This window comes from Miscanthus floridulus, chromosome 1 (genome assembly GCF_019320115.1).
Source record: "Miscanthus floridulus cultivar M001 chromosome 1, ASM1932011v1, whole genome shotgun sequence".
In the NCBI taxonomy this organism is placed as follows: domain Eukaryota; kingdom Viridiplantae; phylum Streptophyta; class Magnoliopsida; order Poales; family Poaceae; genus Miscanthus; species Miscanthus floridulus.
This window is the reverse complement of record NC_089580.1, coordinates 202,118,718-202,129,500: the sequence shown is the minus strand read 5'-3', so window position 1 is coordinate 202,129,500 and position 10,783 is coordinate 202,118,718. Positions and strand designations below refer to the sequence as shown.

At 44.1% G+C, this 10,783-nt stretch overlaps 1 pseudogene; it reads right to left on the bottom strand.

The window, feature by feature from the left end:
• Positions 1–7,775: 7,775 nt before the first annotated feature.
• LOC136470270 (uncharacterized) lies at positions 7,776–10,081 on the bottom strand (annotated as a pseudogene).
• Positions 10,082–10,783: the final 702 nt, after the last annotated feature.

The window sequence follows — 10,783 nt, the reverse complement described above, 5'->3', positions numbered from 1 at the left end:
CTCCTCCAGCATGCTGGACACCACAGGCCTGGTCCGCCTCCGCCCAGAGGCGGCGGCGTTCATGAGGTCCGACGAGCAGAGCAGGCCGGTCTTGGATGAGAAGCCAAGCCACGAGTCGCACTCAGGGATGTAGTGAGCACGGTCACGGAAGGGAAGCACCCATTTGCCAGCCTTGCTCCAAGTGCCAGTCAATGTGTCGAAGGAGTAGGTGCCGATGCCCGGCGTCGATATCCAGATGCGCGAGCCGCCGACCACCGTGTAGGCGGTGATGCGGGCGGGTTTGTAGCCAGTCTCAAGCACGTACGGCGGTGGCTCGAGGCAGCGCCAGCGCCAGTCCTCAATGTTCTCCATGTACTTCGGGGATGGCTGATGGCTCTCCGTCATACACGAGGGTTTCGAAGCCGCAGCGGCTGTGGCTGGGCAGGAGCGGGCTCCTGTCCATGACGTAGAGAGCGTCCCCGACAGCGAGGGAGACCGTTTCGAACTGCTTTGGCTCGTTGAGGCGCCGCTGGTGGTAGACGGTTTGATGGCGGAGGTCGTAGATGAAGGTGAACCCGTTCTCGTCGGCGCCGGCGATGAGGCTCTTGTTCTCGCCGCGTCCAAACAAGGTGAAGAAGTCGAGGACCCGACTGCCACAGTCGTGAGAGGGCGAAGCGATGAAAGAGATGAATGGTCGCGGCAGCCGAGCATCCTCAATTCCTGATGGTCCTGTTCCTGTGGCAGGAGTGACGATGTTCTTGTGGTTTGTGGTGGGGAAGAAGAGTGTGGACGCGTCGATGCGGCGCAGAGCGTAGTTTCCACGGTCGAAACGATCCACCAGCAGGTACAAGTACCTCCGCCACTTGCTCATCTCCGACCTGGACCTGGTCGAATGGAGGCACGGCGAATGCGTGCTTCGGTGGCCGTGGTAGTACAAGCCAGCACGTGCTGGGCCGGTTTCACAAGAAGCGACGTACGGCTTCTGCTGTGCAGTAATGTGGTGTAGCAAATTATTGATGTTTTTACGCTTCACTCAAACTCATTTGGAAGATAGCAAGCTTTTTACATGTGCAAACAGCTTCATATTGCAGGCTAGGGACGACAATGAGTAAACCAAGGTCAAGAGCAAAACCTCAACCATGAATACACGTGTTGAAGCCGATTAGGTTTATACAACAACTATGTCTAGCATGCTCGAGGTCGGTTGCACACGACCTCAAACGCAGCAAGCAACTTCAAGATCAGCAAGACCGATCGAGAGATCGATGACGCCGATTCGAAGCCCGTCCTTGGTCGATAGAACTCGAGAACACCTCCCGGGAACCCGTCGGGGAGATGCACGCCGAGGTTGTTCTAAGGTCGGCAAGACCACCTAGAACATCGCCAAATCTCATCGAGAGATGCGTCGAGTAACATGAGATTGGAGAAGTAGGGTAAAGGGGTAATAGATGTAAAAAAAGTTCGATTGGATATTGGATTACTCAATCGGCCATGATCTCCAATATATATAGAGGGGGTGGTCTTATCCCAACAGAAAACTTTTCCGAGACTTATTTTTCAAGTTTTCCACTAGCTTTGAATAGTTTGGATCGGAATCCGAAGGGGTAGATCTAAATAGGGTCTTTTTTAGGTTTATCAGAAGTTACGACATCGGATGAACCCGGTGAACCAGCACGTTTTTTAGGTTTGTCGGATGTGTCTATTGGAACTTTTGAACGTCGGAACTTCCGATGCAGGAGCATCTTTCCGATAGCATAACTTCTTCATCTGCACTCTAAATTGGATGTTCCGTATATAAGTTTTGATCGTCTAGAGGAACGCAATTGTGAAGTCCAATCCACATTTTATCAACTTCACAAAATGGACAATTTTGGTTGTCAACACATGCCCCGCTATTTTGAGGTGAGGTTTATGTGAATCTGAAAACATAAAACACCAAATAGCAACGATGTCCAACTCATTGGCTACATGGGATCTAATTAAGGATGATGTATACATCGGCCATTCTAAAGGTGATATGCTTTTATCGGCCGTTGTTTGGGCATCACTTGGACTTCTCTTGGACAATGATTACCTTGCAACGTCTCTAACATATGTGAATCCCAAACTGCTTTGACCACTTCACATGGACCTTCCCAACTTGGAGACCTCTCCATCTCCTGGGTTGTTCTCAATTTCCCCCCTTTGGATATAAGCTTGATCAAAGTATTCTCACTTGGCACAGCCTGGCCACCAACTTATTCAGTCCAATTTGCAAATTAATCTGTAGCAACCAACATGAAGCAATACCCCTTTGATGACATGAATGTCTCCCATAGGAACCTTTGTTTGATCAAAATCCAAGCACTTAAGCAACAAGCCTTCAACAGTTCTTTGATATAGCTCATGTGCAAAACGAATTTAAATGCATTCTACCAAACACTCTAATGAACTTCAGCACTTGTATCATAGATAATTTACAATGGGAGTCCTTCAATCACCTAAATCACCCCAAGCTCACTAGAATAAATTTGGGCATAATTTAGCTCGCTTTCTATCTTTTTGCATCTTTCTCTCTATGGTAAGAAATTTTTGTCCTTCTACGTTGTAGCTTGATGCTTGTTGAGCCAACACCTTATTGTTTTCATGCCTTAGAATATGCCAAATTTAGACTTTGGCAAAATATGCAATGGTGTCAAGGCATTTATCAAGGTATGAATTAGATGATCCTTTAACATTGAAATGCACCAGCGACTTGCTGTACAAATAGTAAAAAATCATCAAAGGCTTCAACACGTTTTCACCTCTATGGATTGCGATACTTCCAAGCTAAATAACAGAGTTCCAATTTCGCTTGATTGTAATAAACCCACCAACTACAACTCCTCATGGGCCACGTGGGACAAATTCACAACTACTACTGGCTTCTAACGGGATGGGGTGTTACATCTCCCCCTACAAGAGGCCCAACTAGTTACTAGAATTGTGTTATGTGAAATCCAACCCTACTAAGGGCCACATGTAAGTAGCCATTTCCTATATAAATGCCCAAGGCCATGAGGGCAAGGGACCTCACTCCCACTCATTTCCACTTATTGCAAAACCCTAGTGTGTTCCCTCTTACTACCAAGGTCTCTCCTCCCCCTCTCTCTCTCGTGTTCGGAACCACCAGTTCCAACACATTATTTAACAATTATCATATCAATCAACATACTATTGTGATCAGCACTCAATATTCAATAATTATTTAATGGTTTATTGCATCATTTAAGTAAGGAACCTAAATGAGAGATATTACAGTCCTCTAAACTAAAGAATGAAGATCTAAGAATATATCACGGCTAAACCAAATAGCGGTGTTTAGTGGAACAATTGGCATGGTATAGAAGTAGACCCTCTAAAAAGGTATAGCGAAGCGAACTATGTAAAACCATGGGTCAAGATGACAAAACTTATTTAGTCGCTGTAGACACTTGGTCATACTACATGCCCTCTTTAGTCCGTGCTCTGGTATGTTGCGGTGGTACCCCATCGCTTCCTTTGCGGGTACCCTATTGCTCCCTTTGTGGTGTTATACCCCTTAGTCTCATGGGATCCCTGTCCTTTGGAGTTGTGGAGTAAAATCTCTAGACATGAGTGTTGGTCTTGATTTAGAAGTCCTAGGTCATAGGAAAGACCAGGTTGAAGAGGATTCATCCAGGCAAAGTAGTCACACCTATTCTCCATGGGCACAAGGCTCGGGTGTTACTTGACCAGACATCTGTTGTCATGACTTTAAGGAGATGCGCCGCCTACACCTGCCGCAACAACATCTATATGATAATTCTATGTTAAAAGTTGGACCCTAGAAATTGAAAGCTCATGTTCGCACCTTACAATTTTACAAAAATTAATTAAAACATGTAAGAGATGAGTTTGTATGGTAGACCGCTATTTTGTGTAGACCGGTGTGACTAGATATATATGTGTGTGTGGGCCCCACAATGAAAGCTGGACCCTAGAATTAAAACCTCGATCTAAAGGCTATGATCGGAAAGTTTATGTTGGGATGATGCCGGCGCATCGTCCGCTCACCAATCGAAAAGTTTATGTTGGGATGAAGACGAGGCGGCAGAGATAGGAAAGTTTATGCTGGGGCATGCGAGGTGCTTCGCCTGTTCCACCGATCAGAAAGTTTATGTTGGAATGATGGCGAGGCAGCGTGATCAGAAGGTTTACGTTGGGGGCATGTGAGGGATGGTCGCCGGCTCTAGAGGCTATGATCGGAAAGTTTACATTGGGATAATGCTAGAGCATCATCTGTTCCACCGATAGGTAAGTTTATGTTCGGATGATGGCGAGACGGCGTCGATCAGAAAGTTTATGTTCGGGGCATGCGAGGGACGACGACTGGCTCTAGAGGCTACGATCGGAAAGTTTACGTTGGGATGATGTTGGCGCGTCGTCCGTTCACCGATTGAAAAGTTTATGTTGGGATGAAGGCAAGGCGGTGTCGATTGGAAAGTTTATGTCGGGGCATGCGAGGGACAAAGGCTGGCTCAAGAGGCTATGGTCGGAAACTTTAGTTGGGATGATGCTAGCGCGCCGTCTACGGAAAGATTATGTTGGGGATAATGGCAAGGCAGCGTCGATCAGAAAGTTCATGTTGAGGGCATGCGAGGGACGAGGGATGGCTCTAGCAGGTGGGCAGCAACGCGCCTTTGGCCCATGATGCCTAGGGCCCATAAGTATATATACATACTAGAAAAAATGTATTTAACCTCCCTCAACTATTCATACCTCTCTCAATTTCTAGAAGTAGAGATACTAGGACTTGTAATCCTAGAGCGTTTGCCTATTTAGCTTTACAATTCCTAGTGATCTTGTTTAGTTGATTTACTTGATATCTAGGTTTGTGTAGGTCATCACCCTAAGCTTGCTAGACTAGTAGTGCTTATTGGGTTCACCTTTGTTACTAACTAGTTCGTCCAACGCACACCTGCACAAGTGTCACTTTGCTACGCCATCACCACCGCCCCGCTCTGTTGACGCCGATCACTCTTCCCCTCCCCATTTTCCCATCATCACTCAACATTCATGTTGTTGGACCTAAGAGCAACGGATCTGAAAACCCAGCACAATCCCGCTATTGCATCATCATCGGAAGAAGAGAGCCACAATGGTGCGTGTGAGCTTGTAGGCCGAGAGAGGGACACAACCGTGACAACTCCTAGTTTGATGGACAGAGACACCCCGAATATAAGAGGAATTTTCCTCTAAGAGATGATCCCGCTAGCTATATCATTTGTGAAAACCAAACATGTAGTCTAGTGTCTCGCTCGCTCCACCACAGGCGACAACAACCCCACGGTATTAGCGGAGGGATGGCAGAAGTACGCGATTACGACTATGCAGCATGCCACTTTTTGTCCACGGTAAGTAAAGGCTCAGCTAATCCCTCCATGGCTGTTTGTTTGTTTGTTTCCTACTTCTTAGTTCCGACAGCAGCAGACCCATATTCTCATCTCGTCTCTTACCGTTTGTGCGCCCCGCTGATCATGTCATGTTTTACCCCAGCTGGTCAAATAATTAATTATTTGTTAAACCTAGGACTTGGGACGCGTAGACTTGTCCTCCACCAACGCAAGCCTAGTATCGCAATAGCTAAGATGTCGCCTGTCTTTCTCATGCATGGCCGGGACAGATGGCGACGCCTTTCTTTCAGGTCCCAACCCAATTGATAGCAATGGCCACAGCCCACAAGTGTCGTCTGCTGACCCTAGGCTATTCTGTTCAATTCCCAATAGGCGCAGGTCTCGTATCTTAAACTTAATGGAGCTTTAATATTGATACACACTAATAAGTAATAAAGTTACATTCTCTCTCCGCAACAAGCCAATACAAACATCATGTAAAAGGAACAGGAAAAAAAGAGGAAAGAGTGAACTCAGCGCGTTCAAACTGTAAGCAACACTATCGCAAACTCGCTGTATATCCATTCTGCGTTCCAAGTTCCAACAGTGCTGAGATGGCTATACACAGTACAACTAATACGATGCTACTATCGCTAGATCATAACGAGAAAGGATCCTTCTCTTTATTAAAAAAAAAGGAAGCTGTTTTTATTTCACCTCCGGGAATTAGCTTTAAAAAAACTTTAGCAGGAGCTCTGTCTTTCAATTAAGATAGGGAAGAAAAAAGTATATGTACAAGCATATAGAGGTATGTACAAGCAGATAGAGGGAATAATACACGCCCCGTGGGCACAACAGAAGGGTGGAAGCCCACTCAGAAAAGGAAACCCCTCCTAGCCAAGCGCTCTCTTCCTCCGTTCAATGTCGTCTTTGATCCTCACAGCTGCCTACCACACTGTTTCTAAAGTGTTGTAAAAAATGCGCATGTTCCTCTCTTTCCATAAGTTCTAGAAGGTGTATATTACTAGGCCATTGAACCTCTTTCGATCAGCCAGAGGCGCTTTGCTAGTGGCCTTCTCCCACCAAGGCATGATCTGTAGTGGGTCTTCCTATTGCCGCCCAATATACCATCAAAGTGCTCCCAAGTGAGAACTTGGTTCCAAACCACCTTTGCGAAAGGGCAGCATATACATAAGTGAAGACCGGTCTGCAAGGGCCCATTGCATAGAACATAGTGTCCTGGTGCGACCATCCTCTTTTTTGCAAATTGTCTGCCGTTAGGATTTTCCCATGAATTAGGATCTAGGTGAACACCTTGCATTTGTTTTCCATCTGTGCTTTCCAAATGTGGTCCCTTGGGAATTTTGTGAATGAGCCTCTGAATTGGATCCGGTAAGCTGAGCGGGTGGAATAATTACCATCTGGAGTCCATTTCCAGGTGATGGAATCCTTGACGCCTTGGGCCAAGTGCACATCTTAGATCCTGATCCAAAGAGAGACGAACTCCTCTATGTGGGTTGTGGTCGTAATGAGTCCTCTCAGACAGCGTATCCAATTATTGTTGCGAAGCTCGTGTTGCACCATTATGTTTTCCCTAGAAACTAGTTGGAAGAGGTTTGGGGCTAGGTATCTGGGAGCCTCTCCATCAAGCCAATTATTATGCCAGAAGCGAGCCTTTACGCCATCACCTAGGTAGACTGTGGTTGAGGAGTTGAATAAGAGACGGTCATTGTCATTACAAGGAAGATCCATTCCAGCCCAAGGTTTGGAATCTTCAATCTAATCCTGCCATAGCCAGGGAAGTCGAAGGGTACGACCAAACCTTTCAAGGTCGGGCACACCAAGCCCACCCAGATCCTTTGGACGAGTGACTGTTGGTCAATTAACCAGGCAGTGTCACGTCAATGATGCTCTTCTTTCGTCACTAAAGACTCCAAAATCGTCACATATATTATTTTATGATGAATTTGTGACGATATGGTATTCGTCATTGAATGCGCGTCATATTTTACCTACCGTGACGAAACATCTATTTTCGTCATAAATGTGCATTTGTTCTATGACGAAATGGCCATCATCATAGAAGTGTATTCTTTCTATGACGATCTATTTTTATCATTGATATAGCCCCTTTTTTGTCATGACTTGCCGTCTGTTAGGCGGCCAGACGACGTCTGCCACGCTGGCAGCTGACGTGTCTTGTCCACGTGGCGCGTCCACATTACAGGTGACGTGTCCGACCACGTGGCAGCTGACGTGGCCAGTGATGTGGATGGTCCACGTGTCCACTTTTTATTGGGCCACAAGGCTTGTTGTGATAGGTTCTCATTTTTGTCACTGAAGTAAATAGAAATTCATCACAGAAAAGTCAGATAATTCATCACAAGTGCACATGCTGATTTCATTACAGAATGCAAATAATACTAGAATGACCAAAAGCTTCCATAAATTAACAGATCCAGTATTCCAATGACCAACAACTTAATCAACAATTCTAAACTCGGTTCACATAACTCACTAGACATCACATTTGAACTACTAGTTTCATCTCAGTTCACATTAACATCACAGGAAATAATAAAAAGTTGCCAACCACCAGCAACATAAGTTACTACATAAACAAAATCACCAGCAAACCCCTTGCTTAATGAACCAGTAGCTACGAGCAGCGCTCATGTCAAAGAAGCATTGTTGATGGTCAAGATACGCTTGAGCAGCGCATTGTTCTCCTCCATTGCCTTGTTGTTTATCTTTATCAGCTTCTTGTACTCCTCCATCTCCTTTTGTGTCCTCGCCAGCTTTTCCTCAGCTTCTTCACTTCTCTTCCTGAGTTCATCGATTTCACCTTGTACAGCAGCCGTAGCTTTAGCTGCTAGTTGCTCCCGAAGCTCGCTTTCATTTGATGATGATGATTTGGAGGATGGCACTGGTTTGATGCCAACACTCTTCAGGAAAAGGTTTGAGCTGTTCTAGGAGAGCACCTGGGACACAACCTGCACACTGGACACTGCTGTCTCACCTTCAGCAACAGGTTCTATCCTCAAAGCTTCCATATTTAACTGAAACAACAATGACCCATCATTAGTTGATACTTATTGCATTAGTTTGAGGAGGAAATATCACACAAGATGTATTTTAAAAAATAAAAACCTATGCTGCATTGACAGAAACTGATGCCAAATAGGTATGCAATCATGAGTCATTTATTTGTTGTCAGGTAACTGAATACAAGTAGAAGTCAACAACATACGATTATTATTTAGCAAGTATGTCTAGCTATATTGGATTATGACCAGTTTTGAGCAAAAGATAGAATACAAAATGTTTGAAACAAGACATATTATCCAATTAATGAATAGTTGTTGGCACAACGAAACATATGTCGTGACTTACAACTGCTTCTCTTGCTAGTTCAGTCAGACCATGTTTGGAGCTGGTATGGCATGTCTTGAAGGCCTCCACCGCATCAAGTTCTTCATTTTGTTCTGTGCTTGGTTCTGCATTGTTTTTCTTCTTCTTCTGTTTCATAGATAACCAATTACAGCAAAGTTTTCTCAGATGAAATGCAAAATAAGTTGTTTAGTGCAAATATGTACAGGGTACTCTTTACTTACATATGCATGTAAGTGTGCCACATAGCTGCGAGAACCCGTAGTTTGATGATACTTGACTTTACGGCGATTCTGCTTGTTCTTTTCACTTGATTCCTATAAGATAATGAACATGTTAGATGAGATCATAGGTTTAAAATGAGAAGATCCTTTGGAAACTGATTGAGAAAGAATATATGACAAGATACCTATTTATCTGAAAAATAGTAAGATGGTAATTTTTCAACTCCTGCAGAGTTGTCTACTCTTTTATGCCCCTATACAACTTCTATGAAATGTACATCTCAAATTGTCTGAATGCTCACCATGAACTGCCTTTCTATTGTTCTGTTCATGATTTTGTCCTTTAGAATATGTTATTCTATCCTTTGATGAATGGACTGATATTTAAGGGTATATTTGTAATCCTTTTTGTTTGCAGGATATATATGACCAACCCTTTTTTCCCAAGTACATTCTGCTAATTGCTCCAATTTAGGAGCTTCGGGAATCTTTATGTTTGAAAATATTTATGTGTTACACTACTTTTCATTGAAGGGCCTGGGTATAGCAAGAAGGATTGATGAGATGATATGTTTAAAATGAGAAGATCCTTTGGAAACTGAATGAGAAAGAATATATGAGAAGATACCCATACCATGTTTTTTGGATCAGACCACTTTGCAACTAGTGCCTTCCACTGTTCATCAGTCATGCATGCAACTGGAGAAGTTGTCCTAATCTCATTTGCAGGTACACCATTGAAGTATTTATTCTTGAGCCGATAACGCATTTGTCACACCCTAGAGCACGGCATATCGGTGCAAGCTTCCTATGTTGGCTTATCGTCAGGGTTAATGGCCAAGCACCCCTAGTCATATGACAATTCCATATTTAGTTAGTCAATTCAGGTTAAACAGATATACATGTTAACCATAGAAACAGTAATGCACTTACAGAGAGCTTTCCCATAAAGTTTTTATAATATTGATCGTCTCTCTTGTATTCTTTCCAATGAGGTAGGACAAGAACCTTATCCCGAATGATGACACCAGCCTCAGATGCAAACTTGGCTGCTTGAACAGGTTCATGAGGCCTTCTTTTGCCTTCAGCAATAGCTATGGGCATTCTCCTTCCCATAGCTTGTCATCCTGTCTAGCTGTGTTCCCTTGGTGGGTGGCCTGGGTCTCCTTGGGGCTCGCTGTGCAGGAGCTATAAAATAGAATTTGCATTAAAATGATTTAGTTTCATGCAGATAAGCAAAACAGATGACATATTTGAATGACAAAGAAACTATAACTTGCCTTCAGTGTCTTCCTCTCCAGCTACATTGTCTTCATCAGCACCTATACTGTCTTGAGCACCAGCTCCACTGACTTCCTCTGTAGTTGTATTGTCCTGACCACCAGCTCCATTGCCTTCCTCTGCATCTGTATAAGACCTTTGTGGTGGTATTTCATCATGACCATCTGTAGGATCCTCTACATTATGGCCATCTCTCGCTGAAGGTTGAAGCATTTTTTATGATCTTGTTTGGGATTCAGGAGGTTGCACCTATGATCCTTGAGATGCCCTCACTCTCTTACTAGCCCTAACTCCTGGCGCCATGGTGGGACCTATCTTCTTCTTCTTTGAAGCTAGGATTTTCTGACTATGCCCTGCAGGATACTGTGGAAAAAAATTAAGTCATGTGCATTAATAAGCAAGACCATATATTAAAGAACAGGTATGCAATCAACAAGATGCATCTAAAAGCAAGGGCGTATATTAAAGAATAGATTAAAAACATTGAAATGCAATGCAAATATTCCCCATCCAGTACTTTGAAGATAGAAGAAGCAC